The 19,834-nt window shown below is 42.8% G+C and overlaps 1 protein-coding gene and 1 long non-coding RNA gene across 32 annotated transcripts in view; one reads left to right on the plus strand and one right to left on the minus strand.

The window, feature by feature from the left end:
- The window catches only part of CDH13 (cadherin 13), a 1,446,594-nt gene that overhangs the window by 179,690 nt on the left and 1,247,070 nt on the right, over positions 1–19,834 (minus strand).
- Positions 1,825–18,417, plus strand: LOC106510463 (uncharacterized). Its single transcript, XR_001308962.3, has 5 exons — positions 1,825–2,078; positions 6,226–6,310; positions 9,690–9,785; positions 12,355–12,581; positions 14,471–18,417. It is a non-coding gene; the product is annotated as an uncharacterized LOC106510463 (long non-coding RNA).

The following is a 19,834-nucleotide window of genomic DNA, read 5'->3' on the forward strand; positions in this document are numbered from 1 at the left end:
GGTGTTGAATCAGAGCTGTAGCCACCAGCCTACGCCAGAGCCACAGCAATGCGGGATCCGAGCCGCATCTGCAACCTACACCACAGCTCATGGCAATGCTGGATCCTTAACCCACTGAGCAAGGCCAGGGATTGAACCTGCAACCTCATGGTTCCCAGTTGGATACGTTAGCCACTGAGCCACGATGGGAAATCCTGTTTTCATTTCTCTTATGTGTGTTTTAAGGAGTAGAATTTCTAGGTCATATTATCATCTTTTTTTTTTTTTTGGATATAGGTATGCAAATTGATCTCTTTAAACATCACTCTCCATGGGTTGGGGTTTAAAACTGAGTTCGTGGATATCCAGGAATGAATTTGGGAGATCCGCTGACCCCAGAAAGCGTATGTGAAGTTACAGTTCCTTGTACACTGCTTCCTGGGATGATGTTACATCAGATTCTCAATGGCTTGGCATGACTTGATCATGATTTTGGAAGGGAGGGAACTTATATGTCAAGACTCACTATGAATCACTAAATGCAATCTCCAGCATCCAGGTGACAAACAGGGTATGTGAGCTGAAGTAACTCACGATCTCTAGTTGGTAACTGGTGAGGCCAGGATTTGAGCCTCAGCCTGACCTCAGATCTGGTTCCTGGTCTGGAGTGCCAGCTGGTATTTCTCACTAGGGGTTTTGAGGCATAGGTTTCCAAGAGAACAATGCAATGAGGGCCTGGTGGGCTCTGTCTGCTCAGAGCTGGGCTGTCCAGTGTGTCAATAATCAGGCTAGACTTTGGATACAAACTCAAATGTCCGAGTGTGGCTGCTAAGCTCAGAGAGCTGGGTGCCCATGTCTGATACGTCGAGGGTGTGCACCAAGAGGAGGGATAATGACAGCAAGAGCAACATCAGCATGTGACAGTAGCTGCTGCCATTTCTAGAGCATTTCCACTGAGCTAGGCACTTACACCCCCATATCTGAATCTCCATGACAACCCTGCAGGGTCTGTATCAGTAGCATCCCCATTTCGCAACTGGAAAATCAAGGGGGCATGGGGCTAGAGAGAGTGTCCCAGGAAAGCTATGGCTTGGAGACACTCTTGAACCTGGAAACTGGGCAGAAGGTCTCCAGGGTTCTGAGTCTCTACTCTCAAACCAGGATACCCGATCCACTTAAATCTGGGGCAAGATGGTTTGGGTTTCCCTCTCCCAAGGCTCAGCACTGAGAACTGCCCAGAGAAGTGGGAAACTTCTATCCAATTAGCACATACATGACTGGCATCTAGTAGGTCCTCAGGAAATGTGTATCAACTAAATGAGTGAGTTGATTAAACAAACCTGCCTTTTTACCCTTAAAGAATCTGCCATGGCAATAAGAAAAAAGCCACCCACATTTTAAAAAATGCAGCCTCATTTACAAATCTTGGAATTTTTTCTACCTTTATCTGTTATTTTTTTAGAATAGTTTTAGGAATGTTAGGTAGATTTCTAATTATATGGCAAATCAGATTTTTTTTTTTTAAGCAACTGTGTGCCAGGAGTAGGATCCTGAGGTTTCAGCTAGACTCAAAGGGCAAGACACCATGATTGATTAGTCATGTTTAAATGCAACCACCACAACTGCCAATCTCCTTCCCCTCGTGATTTTCTGACCTTCTGCAAGCTCAGTGGTCTTCTCCACTGAGCTGATAAATGGTTGGCCTGGTTCTTGTCCAGACCCACTAAATTCTGACGATGCTAAGCTAAGCCACACCCACTGGCACTAAATCCAAAGGTCCAAGCCATTTAAGGAATATGAATGTTGGCTCCAGTTCATATGATGGAAGTTATGTAACCAGCTCTTGGATACCATTCAACCTTCCTGTCTACCTCTCAAACTCCATGATTCAAGATTCTTTCAGTGTCTAAATCTTTTCCGTTCTCTAAATTTCTCTGCAGCTCGGCAATGTGTCACTGCATTGTGCCGTCGTAAAAATAATATTAATGTTACGTGGTGCGAAACGATGCTCATACCACATCCCGCGGATGAAAAATATTGAATGTGTCAACATGTTCGAGGACTAAGAAGAGAGCGTCGTCATTCAGCTCCTGGCCTCTGTAAGTACTGTGTACATTTCAATTCTTTATGTGTGAAACTTAATGAGTTTGAATTCTTTGCCTCATTGGTCAGAGTGCTTGGAGATAAAACAAGAGGAAAAGGCATAACTTCCCTACGTTTAAACTTTAAAAACCTCAAATCCTTAAAGCAAACTAAACAGAAATGATGACTAAAATTTACAGAAGTGATGTATGATTTGAATTTCCAAAGTATATTTTTGGATCTGTGACAAATTCTTCCAAAATCAGGAATGCCATGTTTGATTATTACACATGTTCAGTAGCTTATCTTCTGCCCATGTCCTGGAGGAACCCAGGAATAACACAGATTAACTGGTGAGCTAAGGTTAGAACATTCAATTCAATGGAACAGGGACTTACTGACTTCCTACCAGGTGCCAGGCCCCGTGCTTGGCACTGGGGACCTAAGAGATGAATCAGACGTGGATACTGTATCCAGTCAGGTGAGATGAGATGATTTAGGAGGGAGAAGAAAAGCGAAAGGAAAGAAAATTTTAGGAAATGGGATCAAAAAGACCTAGTTATCAATTAGGGTAATGAAGATAGTTATGAGAAGAGATGCTTATTGATCACCAAAGATATGTGAGGCTGTGTGAATGGAGTGGACAACATCCTATTTGACCCTCTCTGCATCCCGTGACGTTGTCAACACACACACACACACACACACACACACACTCTATGGATGAGAAAACTGAGGTCAAGAACATTACACAGCTTCTCTAAGTTATTCCAGAAGCAGGTAACAGAGCCAGGCTCTGCCCGCAGGCAGAATGCCACCCCAGCTCTGTGGTCAGTGTGTGTATCTGACGTGAAGGGCATTTTCTAGCTCGGGCACCTCAGTTGATGGGGTTAAGATCAACCATGGAACCAGGAGCAAAAGAAAAAGCAGGTTTGGAGGACAAGAGTGTGGCCCATTTAAGAATGAGTTAAAACTAAGAGAAAAGGAGAACAAACCTTACTCCTGTGCCTCCTCTGGAGCAAAACTCCCTGTGCTAGACTCTCTGGGGGGATCAGCCTCATGTCGGGGAGAGTCAGACCCAGTATTTCCTGATATTCTGGGAGGGGAGAGACATAAAATCACCCTTACCTTAAAGTACTAACTCATGGTCTGCTGTCTCCCTGTCGAGAACATTCTTTCAAACATGCTTAAATTTAGATTGTTCAGTTCAATGCACAGATTATTTAGGTGATCAATATCAATTGCTTTAAGGGCCAGCCCCCCCCTTTTTTAATAAAGGGAATAAAACCTTGGACCGATGCCAAGTTAAGGGAAACAAAATGAAAGCTGTTCAAGTCCCTCCCTGAGCAGCAAATTTTCAATTTTGCTTTTGTCCCGCCATGTGTGAATTGGTGTGAGCTGCCAGGAGTGATAATTTTCTGTCTTTTAATTCCCTTGCAGGTAGACCATTTAGGTACCTTTCTTGGGAGCAATATGATATTTAAAAATCCATATGGAGCAACCTGGGTGATGATTTCCATGGGGAATTACCTCCAAGTATTCCGGTAATTACCCAAAGCGAAACGGACTATTATGTTTGTGGAAATATTACGTGTTCCCAGGATATATTCTGATTTCCTCTGGTGGGTGTCATTTGTTCATGCTGGTGAAAGATGAAGCTTTTTAGCTTTTGAAACCTCAGCATGAGTGCCAGCCCCCAAGCTGGGACCAATGAGGAACTTTCTGGCATTGCAGGATGGGCTTTGTCTCTTGTGCTGAGTTCTGCAGCCATCACTTCTACTTACCTTGCAAGGTTGCCCTCATCTCTGCTCCCATCAGCTTCTTAGGAAGGGCAAGGTGCTCCCTGCCCAAGAGTGTGATGCTGTGAGGGCAGGAATCTAAGTTTCCTTGGCTTTGTCCTCGCCACCTGGCTCGGGGCTGGGATGCATTGGGAGCTCAGGAAGTATTTGCTTGGGACAGCATCTTAAGGGAAGGCACAGTGTCAAGGCCCTGAGATAAATAAACATCATCCCAGACGAGCCCCGAGAATGTTAGAGGATGTGTGGGCAGACAGAAAGGACGCCGTGGGGCTACCGCCAGCTCATGGTAGTTTTGTGGCCACTGAGGGCGTGGAGACTCACTTGGCATCCATGATGCAGGACCCGCACTAATGCAATCAGTGCTCTGAGTCGGGGCCTTGCACGCCCTGGTTTCCTCTGCTCTGTTTTCTGGCCTCAGGATGGACCTTCTCCCCATACTCTGGTGCATTTTATAAGGAAACACAGGCCTCACAGAAGCATGCACCTGAGTCCGAGAAAGGGAATGGATGGTGAGTGTAAAACCAGTGATTTCTGCAGATGGGCAGACGGGGGGATGCCCAATGCCCACACCTCTCCCAGCGCATCCCGAGTCTACAAGAACAGAAGATAGAGCCCTGTCCCCTTGGGAAGAAGATTAAGTTTTTCTCCTTTCAAACTGATGAAAATCGGAAATAAGACTTTCAGAAAAAGTAGAACGAGAGTGTTTTTGCCACACATATTTCCTTCATCTGAATCTTTGGAGCATCATTTCTACAGAAATGAGAACATCAAGTTCATAGCTCACAATCCCCTCCATCTAGCCTAAAGTTACTCCTTGGGGAGGCATTTATCAGAGATGGGCCTAAGCAGTGGCTGTAGGGTGATTTGGTGGGTCGGCTGACAGAGCATGTGCAATGTGGCTGGTGTCATGATGGACTTGTGTGGTACACGGCTGATTCAACTTGGAAAAGGCAGGGAAGGCTTGGCGGGTCATGTAAGCTGGGTCTGAAAGGATGTGTAGGAGTTCCTCAGGTGGACAAGGGAGAGAAGGCACGCAGACTGAAGGAACAGCATGTGAAAAGGACAGAGGGTATGAAAAGGCCTCGTAGGTTTGTGGAATAATGTTATACTTGGCAGGAATCTGAAGTGAGCAGGAAGCGGGAGAGGAGAGGAGGCTGGAAAAGTGGCTTGAGACCAGGTTTTGAAGATGTGGAGTTGATGCACTGAGGAGATAGAGCCATCGGTATTTTTAAGCAGCTGAGGATTCTTTAGAAAAGAAGAATGCTCAGGAGGCGGTAGGAAGATGGTGGAGTTGGGAGCACAGAGAGGCAGTTATGAGACTCTGCAGTGATCCAGTCAAGAGAGGGGAGGGGAAGAAAGAGGACAGAGGCTTTGAAGAGCAGTGAACATCCCTGACAGCGGGTCACAAGGAACTTCTGGGAACAGACTGGGTGTGAGGGAGGAGAGGGAGAGTGAGGACGCTTAATAACCGCATGAAAAGGCAACTTATTGAAAGACACTACCTCCTAAGTTTGACTGTCAGATGTTAGCAGGATGCATTTCTTTCCCCTATGTCTTCTTGGTCATTCCTGTCTATTAGCAATAAGGCATTCATTCATTCACCCATTGCTGGTGCCCTTCACTGAACCTAAACTGCTCCAGTCAGAAGTTGCCCATATTTGCTTTCACTGTGTTCATCACCACCCAGCCCCTTATCCCCAAACAACAATAAAGCCAAGGCCCATTGCAGCATGTCAGCCAAGCTGAGAACAGGAGAGGAGACTCAGTGATAACTCCATGACATATGTGGAGATTCACTCTGCTCAGAGACCTCATACATGAAATGCAAACAAGTAATCACTGGGTTTGGAAAGACCCAGGAAGAAGGATCAGAATTTGGTCCTGTTTGCTTCTCCGAGAGATAGGGAATTTTCTCGCTACCACTTTTCAGTTCATCTTTACAAGAAATTAATATTTTTAAAGGCCAAACTTGTGGTTTCATTTTTCATCTTGACAGCTTCCGAAATGCAGACAAATTTTGCATCAGATTGGCTTCCTTCTCCTTGTTTTGGGGTGAGTTTCATTTCATTTCACAAGCACCTGTGTGCAGACCAAAAAATGCCTCTGAAATGAGCTTGCAGGAGATGAGGATTTGATTAACACATGAAGCTCTGCTAAGTGGACAGCTGATGTGCCTGCTTCTGGCCTGTGAGAGGGGTTTGTGGGTAAAGAGACAGGATTCCCCAGGGCGACGGGCAAACCTCTGTGCAGAACGGGGCCAAATTGTTGCTTTGGTTGCAGCTGGAGGCAACAGAATTTACAGGATCAGAACCTGTGTACAGTAGCTTTTTAAAAATTTAAACAAGTCCATGTTTCTGTTTTACAGATCTTCAGGTACTAGCTCTGCTGTTGACCACCTACGTCTTCTGCCAGTGACACATCCTGTGCCTTGGTTTCTCCAGGGAAATATTGTAAGTTCAGATGTTTCCGAGTTAAGAGACATTCCCTGAATTACAGGGGTATTTGTTAACCCCTGGTTGGTTGCCTCATGCCATTTTTGATTCCCCATAATATGCCAAGCTCTAGAAACAGAAAGTTAGATCAATATGGCTTTTCCTTCAAAACACTCACAAACTATTAGGGACAGAGGCAGGGAGTAAGTCAGCGGGCTCAGAGAACATGGTGACGAGAGCGGTGATGGAGATGGACTAGGCACCAGGAGAGCACAGATGAGGTGGAACGCTGCCAGCCTGGAGAGTCAGAGATCTGATCAGACTGAGTGAAGCTGAGTCTGAGTTTTGAAAGATAAGCAGCGGTTGGTCGGATGAAAATGGGGAAGCTGTTCACCCCCTAGCATTCCAGGTGAAAGTGAGACAAGAGCACAGAGACTATAAAGTCATGTGTAGGGAATGGCGGGTGGTGAATCCCCTAGGGATGGAGTGAACATGGGAAGTGTGCAGAGGAATGGTGAGAGTCGTGGGCAGGGTAGGGGTATCATGAGAAAAGAGACAGTGGAGTGGGGACATTTGCCGGTCTGAGGTTTCTCCTCTGGTATTCTGCCCCTGGAAGTGACATGCAAGGAAACAGCCAGAGAAATGATAAGAACTGGATGATATCTGAGCAGGTGACTGATAACTCTGAGGGTAGAGCATCGTTATAAAATGAACTAAAAATTAGGGCTTCACTAGATCCTCTATTCTGCTTTCTAAGACAAGGCAATGAGGCAAATCTCAAGCCTGCCCAGGCGGATGCTCAGATTGCAGCAGCAGGAGGCACAGAGGGTCTACCCTATCTGGATGGAGAAAATGAAAGGGCAAGAATGAAGAATGGAGCTGAGACACTGACTTGGAGATGCAGGGATCTTATCTAAGAGTAAACATGGCCCATAGGAGGTTCTAGACCCAAGTCATTTAGCAACTCATCCTGCTATAAGAAGAGTGAGTAAGGGGTTCAAAGAGGGGCAGAAGTCCCCATCCCAGCTGGCCACCCCTGCTCTATATAGGCGATATTCTCTGTGCACTGAGGTATAAGTTGAAGAAAGAGGTAGAACAGTCTCTTCCCAACACAGGGTGGTTGTTGGGAGCAATGCACACCTTCCTGTCCACTATGAGCAGAGGTGCCAATCATCAATTAGGCATTTGGCATTTCCTCCAGATATGGGAATGAACTGTGGAACTGCCAGGCCAACAGACAAACACATTTTTGGATATCTAAGAAGGTAACAACTCCTACAGTTCAAGTCAAGTGAAGGATAAGCTCAATTCACTAGCTTTGCAGAGCTTCTCATGCCTGTAAAGTCGGACTCTTTTTTTTTTTCTTTGTCTTTTTAGGGCTGCACCTATGGCATATGTAAGTTCCCAGGCTAGGGGTCAGATTGGAGGTGCAGTTGCAGGCTTATGCCACAGCCATAGCAACACTGGATCCCAGCTGCATCTGCAATCTACACCACAGCTTGCTGTAACTCCAGATCTTTAAGTCACTGAATGAGGTCAGAGATCAAACTTGCATCCACACAGTGACAATATCAGGGTCTTAACCCATAGTGCTACAATGGGAACTCCCCAAGCCCTGGTCTTGAATAGCGTGTAACAGATACAGTGCAAAAGCTACGGAACAAGAACTAGACACCAAAGGAAGAAAAACCAGACAAGGTAAACAGGAAACAGAAAAATAATAAATCATAAAAGAATAAATCAGATAAAAGCATGGAGGAGGGGGGAGGATGCCCAGAGGTCCCCATGCAGCTGGAAAAAATATAAAAAAGGAGGTGAAAATCCATCACCTTCAGCCACCACACAAAGATTGCATTTCACATATGTCTCACTGCCTTGTCCTTCCTCTCAGGGAGTTCCTGAGTATTCATTCAAGCAGAGAACAGGAGATAAATTAGACGTCACCAAACGTCCTCAAAGAGTAGAATCATTTGTGACAGAGAGGTGCTCTCGAGGAGAGAAGGGACTTGGTAATCAGTTCTTCAGAGAAGCTCTACAAATAAGAAAAACAGAGCAATGGCAGAGGGATGGGAAGCCCAGGGAGGGATCTGAGATCAGGGGCATCAGGGCTGCAAAAGCAGTGTGTGCCTGCAATGGAGATGAAGGCCTGGAAAACTCCAGTGCATGGTGTCCAGCAGGTGTCAGGGGTCAGAGCTCTTAGAGGAGGTCAACTTTAGCCATGAACCAAGGAGTAACCAAGGAGTTACTTGGGACAGTAAGCCTTGACCTGTTTCTCTAGAGTAGAAGGGTCTGAGAAGGATCACTGGACCTGAAGGATGTTGATGAATTGCAACAATGCAAAAATACCCAGACACATGACAGGTTCAGGCCATGGCCGCGATGTAGGTTGAGACTAAAAGACACTGAGAAGTAACAGACAGAACAAGAGATTCCCTTTGCCATGGTGACCCTATGTGGCATTTCATCTCTACCTAGAGCATTTTTCACTGGAAAGGAGGGTTCATAGTGTCTATAATGGGACTCTGTGGGAACTGTGCTGTGGTGGACAAGAGAACTGTGCAGCCAGGAGGGGAAGAGCTGCCCTCCTGTCTCACATCCCCATACTCTTTACTCTGCCTCATAAATGGATCTAGAGTTCCCCAAACAAGCCACACAATCTTTCCACCTCCTTGCTACTTGAATTAAAACTCAGCCCAAATGGTGTCTTTTCCAAGAAGCCCTCCCTTACCCTGTTATGCTCCGAATTTGGGTTTATGTCAATGCTTTGTTGTCAGAGCACTTCCCACCTTGTTCCATAATTATTTGTTTACCCAGCAGACTTCTCCACTAGATTTTGAGCTCCTTGAAAGCACAGATTAGGTCCAAGTTCACATTCCTGGTGCTATACATGGCACCTGGTACACAAAAGGCACTTGATAAATAACAATGGTAATAATAACCCAGCAATACCTACCATCTACTGAACATTTACAAAGTACCAGACATTGTGATAATCACTTCACACGCTTGACCTCATCTGGCCTCATAACTGCTCTGCTATGAATTAACTACATCCCATTTTACAGATGAAGAAACAAATAAGAGTTGAGATTAATTTTACAAGGTCATCTAGGCAGGATTTGAAGGGACTGATATTGAGATCTGGGTTTTTTTGGATTCCAGGGTCTATACTCATGCTCTTTGAATAAAGGAAATAACATATCCTGCCTCCTCCTGGATGGCTGTGGGACCAGGTTACCCAGATAGGAGGTGGGTCAACCCTAGGAGGAGGAAGAAGGAAAGCAGAAAATAGGGCAGAGAGCTTTGGTTTGGAGAGTTATACTCAATTTGATCTGTTTTTCAAGAAGTCTTGCTGTTTTGTATATATGTGCCTTCCTAAAAGTGGTCTTTTCTATAGGAAACCCACACTGCAGTCAAAAGGATTCAGAGAATGACACGTACAATCTTCAGCCATTTGTGTGAGTCAAGCTCATTGATTACCAGGCAAGATGAGGTATGTGCCTCTCTCCTCTCCGTAAAACAAGACAGCTTAACCAATAGATGAACTCTACAGTAAAAAGTGAACATTTAAAGTCTAATTAATACATTTGCTCATAGCTGCTTTTTCTCTTTGAACACCACTTTAACCCCAGTCTTTCTCCAGGGGAGAAAAATATAGTTTCAAAAACATCTTTATCACGTTGAGTTTATGGTGAATAAACATACTGGCCATTCCAGGAATCCATCCTGGCTCTATGACTGCTTATATCACTCCCAAAGGATAAACATTACCTCAAAATTAGCAATACTGCACATTTCTGACACTTAAGAAGGTTTCCTCACATGATTAGGACCTGCTGGGTGACCTAAGGAAAGGAAATGTATACCACTTGGTGCCCATCTCTGCAAATCCATCAACTATTTCTGGAATACGGCAACAAGAAACAATCCATTCCTCACTTACCTGCTCTGCACTTGTGACCATGAAAGGGATCTTACAAACCAGTTATTCTCTGTCTCCCCCTGTTGCAGACGAAGAGACACACCCAGAGAGAGAGAGGGGAGAAAGGGGACATGTCCAGGGTTCAAGCTCAGACAGAACTCAAGCCCTTGCTCCTTTTGGCTGTCCCATAGTCTAACCAAATATACAATACTCAGAATAACACTAGAATAATATTTCTAGCTATGTCTTAGACACATGTCAGCAGTGTTGGGTATTAGTTCCATCACTGCACAAACATGACTTATGTCTTAACATTCTCCCCCTTTGAAGAATACTTGTGGGAGTTCCCATTGTGGCATAGCAGAAACAAACCCAACTAGTATCCATGAGGACACAGGTTCGATTCCTTGCCTCACTGAGTGGGGCAAGGATCCGGCATTGCCATAAGCTATGGTGTAGGTCACAGATGTGGCTCGGATCTGGTATTGCTTTGGCTGTGGCATAGGCCAGCAGCTGTAACTCTGATTTGAGCCCTAGCCTGGGAACTTCCATATGCCACAGACGTGGCCCTAAAAAAGAAAAGAAAAGAAAAGAAAAGAAAAGAAAAGAAAAGAAAAGAAAAAGAATGCTTTCATTCTAAGTGTCTTCTACCCAAAAACAGACAGGCAGAAAAACTCCGTGTGGGTATTAGCACACCAAACTTCAGAGAAACTCTTCACCCATCCTACACTGCATGAAAGTTCGCTAAAAGAAAAAGAATCCATTCAGTCAAGCTATATTTTATCCAAAGTCTTACATTTACAGGAATTTATTTTCATGAGGGTTTTACTTGTGCAACTTCATCTACGGCTACAAATCTTCCATGAACTAGGCAAAAAAAAAAAAAAATTAAACATCTACTCTTATAGAGAAGCCAAGTGTGAATCATTGCTTTTTTTCTGAGCCTAATTAAGATACTTGCCTCTTGTCCATTCTGGATTACACAAGAAAAGTTAGTTTTGTTTGCTTTATTATTATATTTTTGCTAGTTTTTGTTACTTGGTTACTAGAACAAAACTCTCCAGAGATGGAAAGATGAAAAATACTCTTGGCAAGGGCGCTGAGTCCAGCCTAATCCAGCTGAGAAATACAATGCCCTCTTCAGAGCTGAACTCTAGCTCTGGATGATCCTTTCAGCACCTAGAGTTCTGTTGTCATCAGAGTCTCCCCATAAAACAAAAGACTAGACCCTTTACAACAGCTGGGAATCGTAATGCAGCTTTGCTTTCCTTTGAGGTAAGGATGTGGAAGGCACCTGCTGCTCACTGGGAGCTCTCTGGGGTCCTGACCATATGCTCCAGACAGATTTCCCAGAATTCTGCTTTCTGAGATCCTGGCTGGACAGCACTGCAGCGCTCCTGGATTTCAACGTGTCACTTTAACCATTTTTGTTATTCGTCTCCCACTCTTAGATACCCAAATCCCCATCTTAGCTTGGTGCTCTACATTCAAATGATTTAGTCAGAAGCAGAGCAAGAGTCTCTTTTAAAGAACCACGAAACAGCATTGCTACTGAGCTGATAAGCCTGGTTATCACTGATGACACCACCACAGCAATCACCAGGCACCATTTATTCAGCACATACTGTGCACTAATAGGAAATTTAGCTACATCATCTCTCAAATTTCATCACCACCTTGTATATATCAGGTACTCTCACCGTTTTTTCAAATGACAAAATGGAGGCTCATTGAGATTAAGCAATTCTGCCCAAGATCACTGTAGAAAAGAAATAAACATGTAAAGTGCTTAGAACAGTGCCAACAGTCTAGTAAAAACTCAATAAATGTTGGCTTCTGGTAGTTTTTCTCTTTGTACTGTGTTGCTATTGACTTAAACATTGAGCCCCGCAGAGAGGGAGGGAAATATACTTTGAGAGCACTCACTCTCTGCCTCCAAATAGATTTTAAAGGAGTGACAGACAAAGCTGAATATATTTTTTCAAGGGAAGAAAGAAGACTCGTCAATTGAGAATGATCTATTGGTTTGGGAATCACAGAAAGAGGGGAGACTTGTAAGAAACAGACTCTTAAGAGCCATAGCATGAGTTCATGGGTGATTATACTTCACAGTTGTTCCAATTTGCTTTTCACTTTCTAGGTTAATCTCCTCAACCCTCAGCCCCGGAAGGAACAACAATGTGGAACATGTATCCTTGCCACAGGGGCACAGCTTTCTGGGCCAGAGGTAGACACACCTCAAAGGGGAAACGATTCATAATTATGGCTGAGCCAAAAGAAGCTACCTTTTGGGAATCTGTAATTGAGATTCTGAGGGACTGGCTAAGTTTGTGGCAAGCCAAAAATACATCAACACAGAGAAAGCAGGTGAGTTACAGTAATGGCAGAGCACATGGCGGGGCGGTGCATGGGTCCCTGTCGCTGAGGTCCCTGGAGCCATCCCACATCCTCCCGTACTGGAGGTCTGGTAGTCTATTGTTCCTTGGAGATCTGGGAAACCACTTGGTACTTTCACACTCTGAGGTGATGGACTGGGTTCCTATTCCTTCCGATCAAACGAATCCTTGCCAAAACCTATGGTCAACCCAACCAGGGTGCATTATGATACAATGGGGCTGTGTGACTCCGCCTTCACTTCTGAGTGCCACATCAAAGAGAAACTGCTACATATTTGCTCAGTAGAAGGTGTCAGGCTTGGAGACCATGAGAGAACTGAGAGAAGATATGTATGTGCATCTAACATATCTGAAGTGCTGTTGTGTGGCAGCAATGCAACTTTCAGCACTGTGGCTTCAGAGTAAAGAGCTAAGAACTGTGGATGAAAGTAACAGGGGGGACTTCAGCTCAGAGCTATGACTAGAGCAGAGTCTAAGGTCCACGTGAGGAGGAACTCCGTGTATCTCCTTCTTGACTTCATTCAGGTGCTCACCCAGCGACTAGCACAGAGAAACCACTCGGTAGCTATTTTTCATATAAATAATTAAGGAGGTAGCGGCTCTATCCAAAGGAGCTGGGGTGTGAGAAGAACTTGAATGGATGTGCGTTTCATGAGCTCAAAGCATTTTGAAACCCTAAGGTCATTATTGAAGGTTACAGACAATTTGGCCCCCATAATTTTAGTAACTAACATGTATACTGGTCAGCTGTCTGATCTGCTTTAATCTTTAAATTTTATTGAAAAAGTCAATTCTCAATCGGAGAATTTCGGGGAGGGGGGCACGAAGTCATTATGTTCACAGCATCTTGCTGTGAGTTGAACTCCTAGGGTTCGAATCTGTTCTATGACAGGAGGAAAGTTGCTTAATCACTCTCTGGAAAATATGGTCAGGGTGCCTACCACAGGGTTTTTGCTTTTTTAAATAAAGATGAGATAAAATAACATATGTAAGCAGACTAGCCCAGAGTAATCACTCAACAACATTATTACGAGCTATCATTAGCTACAAGGTTGCTTCATTAACTTTTTAAAATGAAATCTTTGCCTTTGTTTCTCTTTATCTTCCAAGTTCCATGCGATGCTTCTGATCAAAAAAGCAGTGTTTAAAACAAATGAGTAGGGGTTTCCTTTAGCTCCTGGAGAGGGCCCCTGCTTCTATGCAGCCTCCAGCATGACTTATTCATGAGATGTTGACCCCATGTGGGAGGCAGGCATGTGATTCTTCACGATGTTGGACACTGACCCTTCTGTGCTATTGCCGTAGATACACAGGACATTATCGTAGACCCCGGCCTTCGGACACCAACATACTAAGCATTTCCCTTACCACATGGGTAATTATTTAAAGATGTACCCCTCCACAGAGTGATTTCTCTGTTGCTCTCATTAAATCATATAAAGGGCCCACCCACATCACTCACTTTAAGCACTAAATATTTCAACAGAGTTGAAATGATGCCAGCTCAATTTACTCGAATACTAACGCTCAATATAGGCAATTTGGCTGTGGAAAAAAAAATAGAAGTTTCACTTGTGTTCATAAATGTTAAATGATACTCTTCAACAAGATGCAGATTTAAAATGTAAATTATTTAAAGTGTCCAAGACCTGTGGCCCGCATTTCTTATTCTAAGGCAGTGACACATATATTACAGATACATTATTCATGTGTTAGGCACCCATTACACCACACTGATGCCGCCAAAGGCATAACCAGTCAGGAAACAGGCTGTTGCATATTATAGACAAATCTGGAAACTCTCCCCCCGCCGTATTTTTTTACCTTCAAGCTCTGTTTTAATGAAAATATCTTTCACAGGTACTACGTATATCTGTACACACATGTGTGGCCACTGGAGGGGGTCTCTTTGAAAGCACTGACTTTCTGCCAACTGCTGCTGGATGTTAGTGCATACAGATCCAATTTTGACCTATGATCTATGACCTTCCAACATCCTACTAGACAATGTGGGTTCACTCTGATATCTCAATAGCTTACACAAAGCAAATGCGATGGTCACAAACTCTTGTCCCTTCAAGAAGAGGTGACTTACTATGCTAACCCAGGAGGGCTCGTCACTGCAAACAACTCACCTGCATCAGGAAGAGATGACCCCTGCAGGTGGTTGGAGCATCAGCTGGCAGCTGCCTGGACATTTCTTTTGCTGAAAAGCTCCCTGACATCAGCTGGCACCTTGCATATCTGCCTGTTGCTCAAATGTAGAGTGAGCTGTGAGGTGTCCCATGGCAAACTTGTCCCCCTGCTGGATAAACTACTGAAGTCAGGGCCAGGGTTGGCACTGACTGGTTTACTTGATGATGTGGAAATATTTCCTGTTGCTCTCCATGTCCCTGATTTGTTGGAAATATTCAAAATGAGAGAAGGAGGAGAGAGTGGGGATGAAGGACTTAAGCTCTGGATCCAAGTCCTGGCTGAGCTACTTAGGGCTACATGATTTTTGAAAATGGAAGTATAATCGACCTATGTAACACTGTGGTAGTTTCAGTTGCACAACACAGAGTTGAGATACTTCTATAAGTATGAAATGATCATCAAGATAAGTCTAGATGCCATCTGTCACCACACAAAGTTACTCCCTAGGCTGTACATTTCATCCCTATGACTCATTTACTTTGTAACTGGAAGTTGGTACCTCTTTTTCTTTGACTATGCCTGTAGCATGTGGAAGTCCCGGGCCAGGGATTGAATCCTGTATCTGTATCTATATATTTTCATTTATGACAACGTAGATGAACCAAAAGGGTATTATGCTTAGGGAAATAAATCATGTAAAGACAAATACCTATATCTTAGCTATTATAAATAATGCTGCAATGAACATAGGAGTGCATGTATCTTTTTGAATTAGTATTTTTGTTTTCTTCAGAAAAATACTCAGAAGTGGAATTACTGGATTGTTCAGTAGCTACTTTTTTTTAACTGGGGAACCTCCATACTGTTTACCATAGTGGCTGTACCAATTTACACTCCCAGCAATAATGTACCAGGGTTCCCTTTTCTCCACATCCTTGCCAACACTGGTTACTTGCTATGTTTTGATAACAGCCATTCTGAGAGGTGTGAGACGATATTTCACGGTGGTTTTGATTTGCGTTTCCCTGATGATCAGTAATGTTGAATATCTTTTCATATGTCTGGAGACCATGCGTATATCTTCTTTGGAAAATGTCTATACCAAATAAAGACGATGAAATTGGAGCAGGTCCTCTGCTCATTTTCAATCGGGTTGTTTAGGGTTTTTGATGTTGTGTTGGATGAGTTCTTTTTGTATTTTGGATATTGATTCCTCATCATATCTATCATTTGCAAATATCTTATCCCATTCAGTAGGTGGATTTTTTTTTGTTTTGTTGACAGTTTCCCTTGCTGAGTGAAAGCTTTTCAGTTTGATGCAGTTCCATTTGTTCATTTTTGTTTTCCTTACCTGATGAAGCATATCCAAAAAGATACTGCTAAGACTGATTTCAAAGAGCTTATTGGTTATATTTTCTTCTGTTTTTATTGTTTCAGCTCACACAGTTAAGTCTTTAATACACTTTGAGTATATTTTTGTATATGGTATAAGAAAATGGTCCAGTGTGCTTCTTTTTTGCACGCAGCTGTCCAGTTTTCCCAGCATCTCTTAGAGTTATGCAATTTTGGACAATTTATTTGGCCCCTCCAAACTTCAATTTCATCCTCTTTATTTGGATGATAGGATGCATGTAAAGCACTTTGCATCTTGCTTGGTACACAGTAAGCATTCAGTATATGTCTGTTCATGGTTGTGATGACTGTGGGGTGGGTATTTATCTCAAGGTACCTCTTCTCTAGTATTTTCTCCCTTTTTCTCTTCCTTACCTAACTCTGAGGAATCTCCCTTACCACTTAAAACCACGAGCAAGGATGTCTTAGGGCTGGCTTACCTCAAAGCCTATGAAGTCTTTACCATAATAACAATAATTAAAAATTATAATTTATCTGATTTGATGCCAAATGGTCTCCAAATCCTGTGTAATGGTTAACTTTGAACACTGCTGCAGGCAGAAAGAAAATGAGAAACTGAAACTTTTGTACTATGCCTACATAATTTTTTTCCACTGAATCTCTTTGTAATTACATTTAAAATTAATACTGTCCACAGGTCGAATTACTGAGGCTGGCAGGGAAAACAGTTAAAACATTCCAGGTGCTAATCTTGCTTCACCAGTCCTCAGCTTTGCCTGCCTCTGGTGGACTCATGATTCCAAGGTTATTTTTCATTGAAGAAACATTAAAAAAAAGGTATAAACACAGTAGAATATCCTTGCATAGGCATTTTAGGTAAAGTGCTTGCAATGGCAAATATTTTACTTTCTGGGGTTGGGAGTTGAGAGGACATTCAACATTAGCCAGCCTACTATATTTTGCTTAAAACCCTGTTAGGAACACCTGTTCTGATGGATTGTGGAAAGTATCCCCAAAGAAGATTGCTGTTCTCCAAAAGTCAGAAAGGTTTCAAGCAGCCTTGGGCTTACTGGTGGGTTTTCTCCACCTATGCTCAGCATCTTACAGCATCTGGAAATCATTCTTAAAGCACACACGACTCAGCCAACTACAAGTGCTCACATAAATCTTTGGCTTTTCCAATGAATGTAGAATCATAGAGACCGGTACGAAGCACCAGCAAAGTCTGAAATTAGATGAAAAGATGTCTCCAAGATGGCTCCTCTCAAATTTTCATGTGTGTATGGATCACCTGGAGGATCCTGTCAAAATGCAGATTGTGATTCAGTAAGTCTGGCGCAGGCTCGGATGAATTTCTACCAAGCCTCCAGGTGTTCTCTATCCTGCTGGTCCAAGGACTGCACTTTGAATGACAAGGTTCTAAGATACATGTGGGTCTGCTTCTGGGTTTGAATTAGCACTGTACAAACCATGGTCTCCTTGCACACTGTAGATGAGCCACTTGCTGTACGACAGTCAATGATCTCCCCTCCTTCAAGCTGCCTGACTGTTCTGGTTTGCAAAGTGCCGGAGGAGCACAAGACAGCCATGAGAGGCTGTACTGGGTACATCCTGACTGGTCCCTGTACCCAAAGGCCCCCGGTCTGTAGAGCTCTGCCTTGCTGGGACATGGATGCTCTTAGGAGGCAATGCCCCCTTCCACTGGAACTAGTCTGATATTTTTCTTCTCTGCTTTCCCACTGCCTTCTATCCTTGCCTCAATCACAATTTAATGCCCCCTCCAAAACCTCCATTAAAACATTCTGTTTCTTATCTCTTCTTCAGTCTCATTTTTGTTTGGTTTGCTGTCCCCTGCCACTAAGTTTTCCTTTCTTCAGGGATCCCATCATTCACAGGCTGAGTGCAGCTTTTTTGATCTCCTTTTTTTTTGTTTATTGTTTTTTCTTCCAGTGTTCACAGATTTCTATCTTTTCTACCCAGAACTTTCACCTATTATTTCTTTTTTTTACACTTAAAAAATTTGTTATTTCTCCAATACAATTTTTTTTCTCATGTACAGCATGGTGACCCAGTTACACATATATGTATACATTTGTTTTTCTCACATTATCATGTTCCATCATAAGTGGCTAGACATAGTTCTCAGTGCTACACAGCAGGATCTCATTGCTAATCCATTCCAAAAGTGGTAGTTTGCATCCATTAACCCCAAGCTACCAATCCATTCCACTTCAAAAATAAACCAATGGGACCTAATCAAACTGACAAGCTTTTGTGCAGCAAAGAAAACCAAAAATAAAACAAAAAGACAACTTACAGAATGGGAGAAAATAGTTTCAAATGCTGCAACTGACAAGGGCTTAATCTCTAGAATACACAAGCAACTTCTACAACTCAACAGCAGAAAAGCCAACAACCCAAAGGAAACATGGGCAAAAGACCTGAATAGACAGTTCTCCAAGGAAGATATACAGACGGCCAACAAGCACAGGAAAACATGCTCACCATCACTGATTATTAGAGAAATGCAAATCAAAACTGCCAGGAGATACCACCTCACACCAGTCAGAATGGCCATCAATAATATGTCCACAAATAACAAATGCTGGAGGGGGTGTGGAGGAAAGGGAACCCTCCTGCACTATTGGTGGGAATGTAAGCTGGTACAGCCACTATGGAGAACAGTATGGAGGTATCTTTGAAAACCATATATAGAACTGCCATATGACCCAGCAATCCCACTTTTGGGCATATATTCAGACAAAACTCTCCTTAAAAAAGACACACGTACCCGCATGTTCATTGCAGCACTATTCACACTAGCCAAGACATGGAAACAACCTAAATGTCCATTAACAGATGACTGGATTAAGAATATATGGTATATATCCACAATGGGATACTACTCAGCCATAAAAAAGAACAAAATAATGCCATTTGCAGCAACATGGATGCAAATAGAGACTCTCATACTGAGTGAAATAAGTCAAAAAGAGAAAGACGAATACCATATGATATCACATATCTGGAATCTAATATATGGCACAAATGAACCTTTTCACATACTATTTCTACACCCAGGTTTAGAAAGGTTTGGGAGGCCCACAGAAGTTACACCACGGCACTGAGATCCAAATATATAAACTTCTAAAAAAATCATATCCTTTGATCCAGTCATTTTACCTTTAGGCATTTATTAAGAAAACAGGCAGAGACACAGGCAAAGATACCTGTATGAGATGTCCATTGCAGAAATGTTTGTAATAGCAAAAAGTTATCTAAAATAAATTGATGATTAAGTCAATGATAATATATCAAAATGGCAGATATTATTTCAGTATTAAACATATATGCTTTAATGCCTACTAATTCGTTGAAAATGCTGATAAAAGTTAAGTGAAAGAATACAACTAGACAATGATGCATATATTAAAATTCCAATGTTATTAAAATATGCATAGTAAAGGACTAACAAGAAACACACTCAGTTATTAATATAAATCATTTTCTCTGCATGATGGGATTATAGATCTTTTTATAACTTCTATATTGCCTAAATTTTCTACAGTGGGACTTCATTCTTTTATTTCAAAAAAATCTTAACATTTAGGAAAAAACCTAACTATAAAAACTGTTTACCTTATAAATTTAGATATTAGATCCCACTCACAGATAATTTTAATAATTTGGATATTACTAGCTTGGAACTCATATGCGAGTTGCCACTGAATATTG

The sequence above is a fragment of the Sus scrofa genome, chromosome 6 (genome assembly GCF_054392235.1).
Source record: "Sus scrofa isolate SSC_HxYL_T2T_F1_AM1 chromosome 6, Sscrofa_HxYL_maternal_Yorkshire_Landrace_v2.0, whole genome shotgun sequence".
In the NCBI taxonomy this organism is placed as follows: Eukaryota; Metazoa; Chordata; class Mammalia; order Artiodactyla; family Suidae; genus Sus; species Sus scrofa.